Consider the following 16,467-nt stretch of genomic DNA (forward strand, 5'->3'; position numbering starts at 1 on the left):
ACATGTGTGAAAGAGAGAACTGTGCTATAATGCATGTCTTGGATGAAGGCATCTGAAGAACTTGCTTGGAAGACGCAACCCTACTGGAGGGGAAATTTCTCCATTCGGTGTGGGGTAAGGCCCCTCTGTGTCTCCTTCTGCTGCTGCTCTAAAGAGGTTCACATTTTTTTATTTTTTTATTTTTTGCAAAATGCGTATTAAAATCACAAAGAGTATGTGAATGCTGAATCGGGTTTCTTGCTTGATCTGATACTCCACATGAAATTCCAGGAGCTAGGCAAGGAATGTATCTGTTCAGTGTGCTAAACAGTGTACTGGGCACTGTTAACAGCAAAAACAACAGCAAGTGTCCTACAGACACAGCTGAATGGAGTTACTTTCGGCAGCAAAAATCAGACTCCTTTAGAACTGTTACACTCTCCAGAAATATAGTGAGTTGTTCCAAGTCTAGCTGTTAAAGTTACTGCAAGTATTTCTATTGATTTCTAAAGACTCTCAATCTAATTTTTGCAAGCTGCCAAGTGTGACTGCTTGCTAGACAATCTCAGCCTGAGCATGATGCTGGAAGCACTCCCTCCAAAAGCCCAGCATGGTATTGTCACCATCAGGAGGGGCACAACTGTTTTCGGTCAGTGCAGTGTTGTGTGGCTGACACATTCTTTGACCTGTAAACGGAGGAAAGAAACTTCCAGGTCACTGCAGATCAGCATCATGTGTGGACGTGGTGTGGCAAAAGTATACTCCTCACTTTAGAACATCTTCTCAACACACTGGATAGAAGAGGGGGGAGGAGAGAGAGAATTGCTGGTGGCTGCAGATTAACATATTGAGTTTTTTGTTTTTGTTCTGCTACAGCAGCCTAACAAGGCTACTACTCTGAAATTCATTTCCACCGAAGGAATGAAAAAATGGAAGATGCAACTAGTACATAGAATAAACCGGGACTCTGTGGTCTTCCCCAATTTTTGACATTCCTTTCATTACTACATTCAAAAGGGGGGTATATTAAATTTATATAAAAGCAGAAATTGAAAAGCAGTTAAAACAAAAATAAACAAAACAACCACCACCACCAAAGGACTTCCAAAAGAGAGAGGGAAGCGCTGCTCTTTCTCTTCATAATCAATTAACAAGATTCTCCATATCATTACTTGAGAGTCTCTTGACAACACTTCCATGCTGGTGACAAACTTTTACTAATTAAAACCACCCTAACCAATAATCCAGTACATTTAATCAATTTTCTACAAAGTGTGTATATAAATTAATTTTAAAGACAAACATTTGAAATGTCAAATGTAAAGGAAACATGATTACCCAAACCTTTCATTCATCTCACAGGCCAGAAACTTTTAGACTATTATTTCTTGGGTACTCAGCAGGTAATACCGCCAGCAAAACTAAAACCTCCTAACTTCCTGCAATGTTTTTGTGTTTTAATTCTCCTAGTCAGGCTGTCTGGGGAGTTCTGGCTCTCAGTGGAAGCTGAGTGACTTCAATCTTTCTTGTCTTTGAGATTTTTGGGGGGAGGCTTGCTGCTTGGATTTTGTTTTTAATAACCTGTAATATGAGAAGACTGGCCCTTGGGAATGAAGGGATTACTGTCAAATATCTTTTCCTATTTGCTGGCCTTTTAGAGGCTTTATTCACGTTAAAACCTGGAAAAGCTGGAGGATTAGCTGGGAACTGAAGGAGGGATGTGAATCACTGGTTTGGGATTTTCAAGGACTAGAGCTTTGTAAAAAAACCTTTTGTGAAGCAGGGCAGGCCCCAAATATCAACCAACTTCAAATGAATATAATCTGGTGGGGAATGTCTATTGAATTCTAATTAGGTTTTTGAAAATTAACTAGTTGGATGCCCCCTCCCCTTTCAAGTAGGCAATCTTAGCCAGTCTCTATGCAAATGTACAATATTTTTGTTCTGTTGTTCTGGAGAGCTGGGCATCCAGCCAACAAGAGGAAGCCCTGTGTTTTAAGATTTCCTGCTTCTTCTCTAGCAATAATAGACAGCAAAACTTCAGACAGCAAGCAAGGGGAATGTGTGATGGGTCACACACAGTTGGCTATGATTACTCCAAAATTCTCAGCAGCCTTTTGGACAGTGGAACAGAGTTATTCACCATGCTTCCACCAGGGGCAGACTTTGATCATTTTTCATAATATAGTGCCCTGTGTGAGGCCAAAATCTGATGCCCCCAAATGGATCTTCTCAATTACGGATCTTCTCAATTTTGCACTCCCTTGGCTCAACGCCCTGTGTAGGGGAACCACCCACACGGCCCTAAATCTAGCATTTCTTCTACAGTGGACACCAGATGCCCCCTTTGCTGCTTACCTCAGTTCCCAAATTCCATCCCCCCTGCCAGCTTGCCCATCCCCAAGGCCCCCCCCCCAAAGCCTGGGCTGAGCCAACACAGTAGGTCTGCATTCTCAGGGCAAAGCCCCGAGCTGAGCTCTACCAAGGGACAGAGGGCCTTTGCTTCTTTCTAGATCTGTCTGGGTTCTTCATTCCTCTCAAAAGTGATAAGTTGTGAGATAGAACATTAAGGAGCTAGTGACTGGATACTCATGCGCAGCATATCTACAACAAGGTTCCCCAGCACTTTGGAACTAATTTCAGAAGGGGGCTACAGGTGGGAGGGAGTACACCCCCTGCAGTTAGTAGTGCAGAATGCTGCAGTACGGTTGCTGATGGGACTGAGCCTATGTCAGCATTTGCTCTGAGATCTGTACTGGTTGCCTAGCTGCTACCAGGCCAAGTTCAATGTGCTACTTTCGGTATATAAAGCCCTTAACAGCATAGGACCAGTTGGCTTGCGGAATTGACTTAGCCAATCTGTGTCCACTTGACCACTTTGAGCTGTGGAACGGGCGCTGTGGCGGGTACAATTTATTAAGTCTCGAAGCGGATAAAATAAGAGCAGCTAATACTTGTTCCAAACTTGCAGGAAATTGGTTAGTGCAGCAGCACCCATCCTTTAGAACTTCCTACCTTCTGACATTGGTCAGGCACCTTTCACTTTTGCCACCTGCTTAACACTTATATTATTATTTTTTAGGCGATTCTATCCTGACACATAGGGGTTACATGTGTTTTGTTTCTTTTCGCTAGTGTTGCTTTCTAACCATCTCTTAAATGTTTTAAATATCTGTTTTTAATCAGGGTTTTTTAAAATCAACAGTGTTGATGTTTTATATTACGTACAGGTTTTTTTAAAAAACAATTTTGTCAATTAATTAAATAATATGTGAGCAGAAGTGCCTTCCGCTCCTGTAGGATCCAAGCCACTTCCTACATCAGCTGTCCAGTGTTGTTGCAGGACAGGTCATGAATCTACCTGCTGCTCAGCATAACCCCAGCTCCAATGAATGTCTTTCTGCCCCATTCTTGCCCACAGGGATTGTACTGCCTTGAGCAGCCCCACCCACAAATGTATTCTCTCAATTCCCCCTAGATATGAATAAGGCAGTTGACAGTCAGAGGTCATGGTGAGGCCTTAGGCAACTCCCCTCCTCTTCCTCTCCCTTCCGGGCTAATAGGAACATAGGCACTGGCACCAGGTAGCCAAGGCCAGCCTTCCCAAGCCTAGTGCTCTCTAGGTGTTTGGGACCACAAATGCTATCAGCCCCAACCAGGGCAATGCTAGCTGGGGCTGATGGGACTTGTACTCCAGATCATCCGGAGGGCACCAGGCCAGGGAAGGTTGGAAGGTTGGCCTATGTTACTCTGTCTGGAAGTGTTTCTCCTCCCTACCATGGGCCCTGCTACAACAAGAAGATTTGACAAGACTACTTGCTCCCTTTAAGCAGCAAGGAACGCAGTAGCCAGAGAGCACTGTGTGCAGATGGTAGCCATGACTTAGAAAGTTCTGCAGCAGTGTATTATTCTCCAATGCTATATACACTTACCTGGGACGAAGACCCACTGAACCCAATGGGCTTACATCTGAGCAGAAAGGCATGTATACGATCGTGCAGTTAAGTCACTCTTTAGTCAGGGCTTATCCACACTGACCTTTTGCCCTGCTCTTAAAGTGTGGCAAGAGGTCCATGATTTAAAACTCTATGTCCGATGTCTGAGCATTGTTTTTGTTTTGCTTTGTTTGCCTTTTGCCCCAAGCTTTCCGTTTGAAAACTCACTCTTTAAAGCTGAATCGGAGCAAATGTCAATTCAGGTTTTTCCATGGATTGCTGCTTGCACTGATTCAGCTTTAAAGAGCAGGTTTTTGCAGAGAAAGCAACAGAATAAAAAGAAAGAAAGAAGAAAAGGGGGGGGGGGCTTGCATACAGAGCTTTAAATGGCAGACCGTGCCTGGAAACAGTGGGTGAAAGGTGAGTGTGGTTAAACTCATAGTGAGTTTCTCACAGTACTTTAAATGAGTTACATTTAAAACAAACAAAATGTTGACCTAATGTGAATAGGCACTATAAATAGCTAAGACATGAAGGATAAAGGGATTCTGGTTACAAATTCCAAACTAGTCTAATTTTGAGGTTCAATCCAGCGAAGTAAATAATGAAAATATGCCATTGGAAATCAGTGAACTGAAGTGCAACTATGTTTGGCTGGACTGATCCCCTTGTTTTCTGAAAATACTGCAATTGTCAGAGAGCAGCTATACAGAAATCCGACTTGAATGGGGGTAGGTGGAGGATTTGTGATTTAATTGTGATTCACTGTGTTACTTTATTTCTGTTGTGGCTTTCTATTTAAAAAAATCCCTCCTTCCTTTACCATGCAAGCATTGATGTAAGCCACATTTACAGCAATTATTCAACTCTTAAGTCACATAAAGAAGCTTGGCTGGTGAACTAGGACATTACAGAATCGAAGAACAGTCAGCATTTTTGTCCCTTTCCCCCTTCATCCCAACTCTAAATAGTACCTCTCCTTTTCAGATTGAAAAGCTTTGATTCCTGACAACCAGCAGAAAGCAGATCACAGGTTTTTAAATACCTTATAAATTCCTTTTATCTCCGAATCTTGTATATACTGCTGTTGATTCACAAATTCCAATTAGTAACTTGTTTGTATTGCAACTAATGGTAGCAACAGAAAAACTAAATACATAATACATCACAAAACTAAATCACTAAACCAGGACAAAATTAATATTTTATCAACTCAGATGATTAGAGTGGGATGCAATTTAGCAGTTACAAACAGTGCACAAGATACAGTGAACAAGGAAGGACATGCAAGAAAATACAAACTTCCATACCAACTAAACATTGGAGCAAAGCAGAATAGGGTTTTTGGCACCATGTGAAGAAAAAAAACAGTATTTTGATGAAAGAATGAAGGTAGGATGTAAGAGCAAAAATACCAACATTTGGGGCAATGAATCCTCCTCCAAGTTTGGAGAGGCATATTCTAATATCACTTTTTCTTGCACATCTATTTCTTCTTATTTCCTTAATGATCTACATGTCCTCTTATCTAATATTGCAGTTTGTGGGGTCAGCTCTCTAATATCACAAGTTCAGCATCCAATTTCTCCTTTCATCTGCTACTTCCATCTAAACATGCAACAACTAATGTCTGCTTGGATTTATGTGCTTGCTCAGACGTACTGGGAAAAAATCTTGCTGATGTAGTGCTATTTATCAGAAACAGTTCTCCTTTCTTAATTTGACTGTGCTTATTCTGTTTCTTTAATTGCTACAGATCAGGCAACAGAACAACAAACTCTGATGTCCTCTCATTCCACATACTAATTAATTCATTGACCGTGATTCTGGACTGCTTGTTTTCCTACTGAAGCAGCATCTTTCTTTTTCCGAAAACAAAATTAATTTCTGTACAACAAAGTTTTGAAATGAATAAATCTGAGTGTGATAGGACGGCACCCTCCCTTTTCATGCTTGGTTCCAAAATGAGGAAATGGACTGGGCTGGAGAGAGTCCCTACAGGCAGAACAGAACCTTGAGCTATGCAGCAAAATCTTCCTTTTTAGAAATAAAAGTTAAGCAAATACAGATTAATACTGTAGTGCTGAGCTAATTTATTATGTACCAGTCAGATGAGAAGAAATCCGTAATTCTGGGCATTTGCTATTCAATACAGTGCTGGGTGTGTTTGGGCAGTTTTGAGTTAAGAATCCAGTAGCCACTTTCACTAACCATAGCATTAGCAAAAGCTGACTTCTGCCACTGGCTTAAATTATGCAAATTGCATATATTTGCATATTTCGCATAATTGCTTCTGTTAGATGTGAAGAATGCAAATAGTTTTTGCTGGGTGTGTAAGCCCTCTCTCATGACCACTGGAAATACTGCAGAGATCCTGCAGTAAGTTTTGAGATTTCACAAAACATTTTCAAGATCACCTTTGAAGTCTTAAGGACTAGAAATATGCTTTTTTCAAGATTTTTCTTTCTTTTTAATGAGAGTGGAGACTCTCAGGATGCTGAGCCCAATATCAGCAATGGCACTTGCAGTACATTTGAAGAATCCACACATCTATGTCCATGTCCTCAAATGGACCAGATGCACACCAGATGCACCAGATGCACAATGCAATGCAATGTTTTCAAAAGCTGTTGCCAGAGTTTTACATTTCATAGAACAAAAGACTGGTTATATCCCCCCCCCTTGAGGAATTCCAGTATGGATTTTTATCCCAAATTTGGACAAAATGTTGTGATTCCTTTTACAGCGCGACCCAGATGTTTCACTTTGCGTAGGCCGTTAATCTGAGGCTACTGCTGTGCTTACCTTATGGGGCCTCAGCTGAGGCTGCAATCCTCTACCTACTTTCCTTGGAGTAAGCCCCATTGTAATGAATGGGACTTACTTGTTAGTAGGCATGTAAAGGACTGCACTGATAGCCTGTAGTCATTCTGCAGTATGGAGCAAATAAACCAGGGGCTCTCCCCCTGATCAGGAAATGCAGCCTCATCTTTAACATCCATAGCATATCCAGAATGCATATTGAAACTTGCTTTATTTTTATATCGGCACATAGTTTCTATATTGTACAGAAACAGTTTTCTGATAATACTTTAACTAGTGAAATGTCTGTGCAGTTTTACAAAAAACAATTTCTAACTTTTTTGCGCAATGCCCTGGGATATTTTTAAAAAACTTTTTGAAGGGATTTGGCCGACCTCAGTGCAATTAATTAATTAGAACTTGACAGTTAATTAAATAACCCTGGGGATTGCCTCAAAAGGAACCATCCTTCCAAACTCAAGACCTTCTCTAGGCTATGCAAAATCCCCACTGCACCCTCCTCTTCCCTGAAGCTGTCTTCCGCATATCCCACGAGAGACAGCCATGAGTGGTAAAGCCCAGGAGCATCACTGATATAAACAGAAAGTTCCTACCTTATTTAATTAAAGACAGTTTGTTTCTCTAATGCTCTTCAGACTGCCAGAGAACTGAGATGTGCTGGCAACCACACACCTTTCCTAATGAAATCAGGGCTGGCTGAATAATGTTTTGAATCCAGGACACCTGTGCAGAGCTGAAGTCTCTTTGTGAAAGCATCTGACAAATGACAGCAACATCCCTGCAATGGCAGACAATTCCCTCCACCTCCTTTTCCCCATCTCCAGTTTATTGATTGCAAATGCAGGCACTAATCACCAAGTTCCATGTAGCTCACTAGGACAATGCCTTTCAAGCTAGCCCTTCAAAACCTGTTCACGGTCTCGGACACTTTTCATAATAATGGGGGCCCTGTCTCCTCAATCATAATGATCTGCATCTCTCACAGCTGTTCGGTCTGCTTCTCTTGCACCAGACCGGCACCTTCTGGCTGAGAGGTTCCTACATTTTTATTGCTAAGGTATCACTGCACTGCAGGACTGGCTTCTCCTAGCAACCACTACATTCATCATGGTAGATTAATGGAAGCCAGCAAAGCTACCTGAGTACATACATACTACACATGCGTCTATGAGAGAGGTAGGTAACTAGTGTGAAAGTGTCAACTCCAGGGGACAAACTGCTAATATTTGGGCAAATGCCATGTCCCAAGCCCACATTTGCCAAAAAAGCAGGGCAGGGGGAGAGGTGGCAGGGCACACTTAAGGGGAAGGGATCAGCAGGCAAGAAGACTGATTCTTAACCCCTCCTGCATCCAGCAATTCTCCTTTGCAAGTATCTGGGGGTGGTTAAAGCTGCCCTGTGGGATTTGCAGAGAACTATTAGTGGGTAGAGGAACGCGGGTAGAGCAGTGGTCTAAACCACTGGGCCTTTTAGGCTTGCCAATTAGAAGGTTGGCGGTTTGAATCCCTGCGACAGGGTGAGCTCCTGTTGCTCAGTCCCAGCTCCTGCCAACCTAGCAGTTCGAAAGCACACCAAAAAGCGCAAGTAGATAAATGGATACCGCTCCGGTGGGAAGGTAAACAGCATTTCCGTGTGCTGCTCTGGTTTCGGTGTTCCGTTGCATGCCAGAAGCAGCTTAGTCATGCTGGCCACATGACCCAGAAAAACTCTGTGGACAAATGCTGGCTCCGTTGGTCAGCAGAGCGAGATGAGCGCCGCAACCCCAGAGTTGTCTGCGACTGGATTTAACTGTCAGGGGTCCTTTACCTTTACCTTTTTATTAGTGGGTGGAGGCAGGTTAAGCACCGATGCCTATCCACTGATGGTTCTTAGCCTCCACAACAGCATTATTGGAATGGGAACAGGATTGAGAACCCCTTATTTCCCTTGTAATGTATAGTTTGAACCAGTGACTTTAGATCCCTGAATTTTGAATGCACGTGGATCCTCAGTCATTACGTTAAACAACAAAAGAAGCAAGTTTTAAGATTTCAGAGGCTAAACCCAAATACTGTACCATACCATATTTTGTAAAAGTTGTCAAACAACTGTAGCAAGCAGCAAAAAAAGCAAGCACATTTTATAATGAAAGCAATGATCTGCAATCTGAGAATTCTCATTCTAGTAGCAGATTCAGATTCACCTCAAATTTCTTTCTAATTTATGGCTATGAATTTGGAATGGAAGTGCGCATTGTTATGTTTCAACGAGCAACTCTTGCACAAAAGGGAAAACCTCTTGGATGTTCCAGACACTACTCTTGAGTAAGGAATCTTATAGCTGCAGCTGAATATGACAGTAGTCAGTAACACTGCATGGTTACATTACGTGACTTAATTTTAGATGGTTTGCAAATAACAAATCACCATTGTCATCTGCAATGATGATAAAAACAAACACTTGAACTTTCATTATTGACGTTTCCCCCTTAGACATCTTAGCTATAGAGTTCACTGTAGCCTAAAAATTAGACTACAAATATATCATGGGGAGCAAGTAGAGAAGACATTGGTAATGAGTGGGAAACAGATTATTCTCTTTTTTCCCATCCCAAGACCTAATGGAAGTGTCTTCTTCTGTGTACTGCACTTTAAGATGAACACATCAGAATAGGTTCAGAGGAAGGCAGTGAAGATGGTCTGTGGTATAGAAACAAATCTTCTGAGAAACAATCAAGGGAACTATGTTTGTTTAGCCTGGAGAAGAGAAGAATGAAGGCAAGAATTATAGCACTCTTCAAGTATCTGAAGGGCTATCACATGGCAGAGGGCAAGACTAGGTCTACTAGACTTCACAGGAAAGTAGATTTCAGTGGAATATTAGGAGAAACTTCTTAACAGAATGGATAGTTTGACAATGGAAAAATTTCAGAGGGAGGAGGCTCTCCCTTGCTGGAAGCCTTCAAACACAAGCTAGACAGCCATCTACTAGGCTTTCCTAAGTCTGGAATTCCTGTATTTATTTGTTTATGGTGTCCCTAACACCATCCAGTTCTCTGGGCAACATCCCAAAATATTTTTTTAAAATATAATATCAACAAGAAAATGCAAATAAAATGGCCCAGATCATGCATAATGATAAGTCAAACCATGGTTAGGTGTGAACAAATTAGGACTTGGGGACACAAATCAAAAATTACAGCAGCTTCGCTGCTACCCTGGTCCTGTTGCTGCTGTGCTAACTGAAACTATGTCATGGTTTGGCTTTACATTACATCTGAACCTTGTCCCATTCCAGACAAACCATGAGCTGTAACCAAAGTTTGTTCTTGGCTGACCACTTGTGGTTTGTTTTGAGGTAAAAACCATGAGCCCAGGTTCAGATGAAACCAAACTTTATTTTAGCATCAGGTAGCATGGCACCAAATTTCTTCAACCTTGGGTGCCCAGATGTTGTTGGACTACAACTCCCATCATCCGTCACCACTGTCTAAACTGGCCGGGGATGATGGGATTGTAGTCCAACAACATCTGGGTACCCAGGGTTGAAGAATTTTGCTGGTACAGGGCATTTAGTTCTGGAATGCCTAGCAATTAAGTGGCAACTACTCAGGGACCCCTTTAAAGCAACCTGAACCAAAATTACCACCAGAAAGAAATATATTGTGGTATGAATGAATTCTGAACCAAATTGCTTGTGTTTAGAATCATGAGAAGGCACTAGGGAGCTTCACAGCCATATGTGGCTTTTGCTACTTGTACAATTTGAAGATCAGAGATTAAATTGTAATGAAAAGCAGCTCTCTTTGCCAGAAAAAAATTAGAACCTAAATTTGTCTGGGCCCCAGTTCACCACTTGGGTTATTCTGTTTTGTCTTTTAAGACTGCTAATTCTCTGAAACAAGGACTGTCCATACGGGTTTTCAAAGTGTCGTTTACAATAGGGCCATCAGGTGCCATTGTAATATGAGTTGCCATTGGCGGTGTATCAGAATTAATCACTCTCATAACCCTCCTATACTTGCTTCTGCAGTAGACAATGGTGTCCTTCCTACCAAGCTGTTCCAATCTCTTTGTTTCCCTACCCCGACCATAGCTCCCAACCCAGGGAGATGAAAATTGGCTCCTATCTCTTTCTGGCTTTTGGAATAAAAAGAAGTACTAATTAAGAAAATTCATTAGGAAAAGTTAATCATCTCTCTCACTGTCTTGGGTTTAACAAACCTTCCAAGCATGAAAAGGGATTGGGAGCTACTGCAGTCCCCAATTAAACCAGCCCTTCTCTGTTGTCTGTTTGGTAAAGCATGCTTTGCCTTCAGCACCAGGGATAGTGAAACTGAATATTATCTGTTCCGGCCCCTCCTGAAAGCACACATACACTAATTATGCAACTGAAATATTAAAGTGTGAATTTCTGTTATTATTTTTTTAATGTACTTCTCTCTCTCTCTCTCTCTCTCTCTCTCTCTCTCTCTCCAGTTACCACAGATAAATAATTGGGTATGTTTCACCCCTCTCCCAGTTTTGGAATTTTGAATCCAAATGTTTAATCAGGGACTGTGAAGTGTGGCTGGAACTCACAAGATGTGTATGAAAAGTGGAGAACTTGTAGTAAGGATGAGGACAACAAGACTGAGATTATGGGACTGGACTGACATCTTGCATATTGATAATTTCAGTTTTTACCATTCAAAATAATAATAATCAAACACCAATGCACACTTACCTGGGAGTAAGAGCCACTGAACTTACTTCTGAACACACATGCATAGGACTGCACTGCAAAAAAATCTCATTAACTAGAAAAGGGTTGGGTGGGCTAAGCAGGGTTTACTGTGTTGCTGTGCCTCAGTTCCCTGCATTGCTCTTCTGCACAACTACCAGAATCAGGGGGCAAGTAAATAGAAGCAAATTTGTTTCTTTCGCAGGGCACACAATTCTGTTTCTTTCGGCAAAGGAAATACAATCCTGCATGCTCCATACCAGGGGTCAGCAAACTTTTTCAGCAGGGGGCCGGCCCACTGTCCCTCAGACCTTGTATGGGGCCAGACTATTTTTTTTTGGGGGGGGGGAGAATGAACGAATTCCTATGTCCCACAAATAACCCAGAGATGCATTTTAAATAAAAGGACACATTCTAGTCATGTAAAAACACGCTGATTCCCGGACTGTCCGCGGGCTGGATTTAGAAGGCGGTTGGGCTGGATTGGGCCCCCGGGCCTTAGTTTGCCTACCCCTGCTCCATACTGTAGATTCCACACCTTGTGAGAGTCTGATGCCTTCCAAAACTGCTCCTTGTCATCAGCAAATTGCCCTGACCACATCAGAGCTAAGAGGATTGACATTCACTCAATAATAGAGGCTACTCAAGTGGTTGCCAGGGGCAACAAGCTTCAAAGGGCGCCTTCAGGAACACACATTCCTTGTGCTTTCTTTGGAGATTTGTGGCAAAAGGCAGAAAAATGGAGTGGAAATTGCATTTGGAGAGTTAAGGGAGACCAGGAAAGAAAACCCCCTTCACTTGCCCTCTCCGCTAGCTTTCAGCGTTGAGTATTTGAGGTGGCGGTAGGAGTTGACATTTTAAGTCTGCCTCTCTGAGTCTGCTGGTTTTCCTTAACCTCCGCTTTCTCTTTTGAAAACAAGTGAGCTGTTCCACCCTACCCTAACATTCTGCCAAATTCTATGCATGTTTACTCAGAAGTAATTTCCACTGTGTTCAATAGAGCTTACTCCAGGTAGGCAGAACTAGTATTGCACTTTTAGAGAATGGGCGAGGGAACCTGTGGTATTCTAGAAGTTGCTGGACTTCAAATCCCATCATTCCTGACCACTGGTCATGCTGGCTAGGGCTAATAGGAGTTGGAGTCTAGCAACACCTGGAGGACTGCAGAGTCACCATCCACCCCTACAAATCATTCATATATACCACCTTTATCTTCCAAGGATCTCAAGGTGCCCCCCCCCCAATTTCATCCTCACAACAGCCCTGTGAGGTTGGTTAGGGTAAGAGATGGTGACTGGCCCAAGGTCACCCAGTGGCTGAGTGGGGATTCTAACTCTGCTCTCCCAGATCCTAGTCCAGCACTCTAACCATATGGCACACTATTTGGAGGTATCCTTTTCCCCCCTCCCTGGGAATGGGATGGAACTTGACCTGGCTAACATTTAACTTGTACATTCAACCTGTATTATGAGAGGTATTAGACTAAGGAGTACTGCCTCTTTTAGTGGTAAGAGGGGATTGAGGAGGAGGCTGGTGCAGCGACTGATGTGTAACAAAAATACAATGTGGACTGCTCCGTTCTTAAAGGCATGTAAACAATGCTCTGTTGTGCAGTTGTGCAGTGGTGGTGATCTAGGATATAGGAGAACAGTATTTGCATAAGTCAGTGTTCTACTGTTCTGCATATAATATGGTTGTTCACGGGAGTTGCAAATTTTCATCTTCCCTTCTTCTATGGTGCCAAGAATACCTTGAGTTGACCTACACCTACCTGGCAAATGCAGGCAACACAATAAATATACCAACATGTTTAAACAACATACTGTACTTTTCCGTCTATAAGACGCCCCGATGTATAAGACTATTTTGGGGGACTCAAATTTAAGAAAATGGGAGGAGATGAGACAGAGTTGTTGAGCTTTTTTTGTGGAGGATTGCTAAGCTTTTTTGGGGGGAGGGACTGCCTAAAATCGCTCACCAGCACACTTCGCAAAATCCACCTCCTGTCTGTCCCATCGCTGGCAGAAGCTACCAATCGCCCACCCAACTGCCGGAGCGTCAGCCAATCAACACCACCCATTGATGCAGCAAACAATAACACGCACAATAGCCGCTGACAGCCTCAGCAGCAACCAATCAAGCGTCCACCCTATGCACTACCCATGTATAAGACGACCCCCACTTTTTAGCATAATTTTTTAAAGTATGGCAGTTAAGGAGGCTGTAAAAGAGGCATTGCCAATTAAAAATAAAGTAGAAAAGAGTGCAGATTTAGGCAAATCAGGTAAAAATCTACAAAAAGATATAGTCCAGGAAAGAATCTGAAGAACACATTGTTGGAAATATAAATAACAAAAGAAGCAACATTTTTATAATATATCAAAAGCAGGAAGCTGAATAGGGAGGCAGTTGAACTGCTAAATGTCAAAGGTATAAAGAGAGCATTGAAAGAACAGGGAAAAACTGCATATAAATGAAGTGAGTTCTTTGCATCTATTACTGCTGCAAAAGATATTCCCATACCTGAACCATTTATTTTTTTCAGGCAATACATCACATGAACTGTGCCAAACAGAAGTGACAAAAGGAAGATGCTCCAGCCAGGTTCATGTTAACATTTATTTGAGTTCAACACTCTTAGTGCAAACATGAGGAAAGCACTCTTAGATGTAATTTAAGAGGTAATTATTTTAGCGTCCACAATGAAGTAAGGCAGAAGTAGTATAAAAACAGCACTTTTTACATTCTCTGAAATATTTACACGTACTTGGGTTTTTTTAATTCAGTTTCTGCTTATTCACTTAGTGATACTAGATTCCCCCCACTCCCACCCCGTTAACATAAAATGATGTACAACCATCATCATAATTGTCTTTGAAAATTAATAACTCCTCACTGAGAGACAAATTTGAATGTGGAGTGCCTTTACTAGCAAACAAAGTTCTTCCCAAGCCTTTTCTACTCGGATAGCTTCTATCTGCCACCAGGAAGCAGAGCAGAGTCCAATTTGGAAACATCTCTCATTACAAAGCTGAACTCTATCACGTTTGTGAAGAAAGGCAGGAAATGGACTTCTGCACATAAAAGGCATATGATGAACAGTGGGGTATTGAGGCATGCTGTACAAAATAACCCCAACAGAAACACTGATCCTTATAAATTGTATGCCACCCTGGGATCCAGTGAGAGAAAGGGTGGGATATAAATTAAATAACTAAACTAAACACCCCGGGGTACACTGAATACATGCCCTACGGAACTCATACAGAAACACTGATGCATCTTCTATGGAAGCATTCATGAGAACATAATACTGTAGCTTCGCCTAATGTTTACAAAAGCATGAGAACAGACTCAGCATTTATTGGTAGGAGGTGTAGTATGCATATGTACACACACAAATGCAGGTAATTTTGGACATAAAACTGTGTGGCCAGCACCCACAAAGATATGTAGATGTAGTTCAGGCATATAAATTACTACACATAAAGGGAACAATCACATGTCCCAACTATACCAAAACCATTTCCGCCTCCCTGCTCATGTGAATGCCTCCTTTTTTTCCCCCTTGAGGAGTTTCTTTAAAAGGTAAGTTTTATGTAGAAGGAGGGTAGAAATTAAAGGCTTGTTTTTGGAGTTGTGGTTCCATCCTTTTAAGAAGGGCAGAATTAGGCAGCGTATTCAAACTCTTTCCAGATAGCAAGCCGACAGACTGTTTCAAGGGCTGCAAGCTGAGCAGATACTGGCAACACTGGCCAGCTCTTGGTGTCTGCTTTGACTAGCTCTTTCACACCCAGGATCAACTTGCCAGATCTGTCTCTGTTTATATTTATGGCTTATTCTAAGTCCTGGAGTAAAAACAAGGCAAGTGCTGCTTACGGCAGGGTTCCTTTCTCAAATCTGCGACAAGCTGCCAGGGAAGCATACTTGTGTATTCTCCTGTCAAATGTGGCACAGCTCCCTAGAACATGGAAGCAGAAGAGGAATCTATATCTATTCATTTAGATGTTGTACCATCTGTCCTTCACCTAAGGGTCCCAGAGGGAAAAATACAATGTGGAATTAACAATCTAAAACGTGGGGGTGGGGGGTGGGAACACAACAACATCCATCTCACAACAAAATCAAACCACAGAACGATAAAACCACAAAGAAGCAGGGAAAGCAAAGTACTCTTAGTACCCCTTATGCTTCCCCAAAGGCTTGGACAATGTGGTGAGTTTTCACCTGCTGCAAAAAAGAAAAGAAGGTTGACACGAGACACACCTCAGAGGGGTGGTCCTTCCATAAAAATGAAGCTACCTCAGAGAAAGAATGAACACACCATGGAGCCTGGGCATATGCTACTGTACTACTGCAAGGGCCACACAGTTTACTTTCACCCAACTTGTTTCCTTATACACATCTACTGAGAAGCAAGGCCCATTAAGCCCAATGGGGTTTACTCCCAGGTATATACGATTGCAGCCTAAGATGCCTATTTTAAATCCACATAAAAACTGCTAAAATTCTAAGCCTAAAAGGAGTGATATCCAGAGGGTGGATTTAAGAATATAAGAATTGCCTTGCTGGATCCAGACTAAGAGCATGAGCTCAGTCATGTCTACTCAGAAGTAAATCCTGTTTAATTCAATAAGGCGCCTTCTGGGGTCAATGGAGTTAGCATTGCAGTCTAAAGCTACAATCCTATACCCACTTACTTAGAAGCGATATCACTGATCACAATAAAGTCTAAATATTTCTAGATGTGGAGCTATTAGCAGAGGGAAAAGAGAACATGTGTCAAGAGTTCAGGCAAAGAAGTGGGACCATGGACAGCTCCAAGTGGAGCTAAGGGGAAAAGTCAATCTGAACACAGACATTCAAAGCAGCAGACTAGCAAATTCATTGCTCCTCCAAAGATACGTGCAATTGGTGATTTAAATCAGCTTACCTCCACCCTCTCTAGGGAATTAGTATCTAAACAGACCATTATTGCTGAAACTTTGGTGGAGACTGGAGTGTAAGTGGCTCCTTCTTGCTCCCAAGG

The 16,467-nt window shown here is 42.1% G+C and overlaps 1 long non-coding RNA gene across 1 annotated transcript in view; it reads right to left on the reverse strand.

The window, feature by feature from the left end:
* The window catches only part of LOC310672419, a 30,593-nt gene extending 18,386 nt beyond the window's left edge, over window positions 1-12,207 (reverse strand). Inside the window, exon 1 of the long non-coding RNA XR_014508557.1 lies at window positions 11,977-12,207. This is a non-coding gene — a long non-coding RNA (uncharacterized lncRNA). The remainder of the gene's footprint in view (window positions 1-11,976) is intronic.
* Between the last annotated feature and the right edge of the window lie 4,260 nt (window positions 12,208-16,467).

The sequence above is a fragment of the Podarcis tiliguerta genome, assembly GCF_965153285.1.
Source record: "Podarcis tiliguerta genome assembly, chromosome: 2".
In the NCBI taxonomy this organism is placed as follows: Eukaryota; Metazoa; Chordata; class Lepidosauria; order Squamata; family Lacertidae; genus Podarcis; species Podarcis tiliguerta.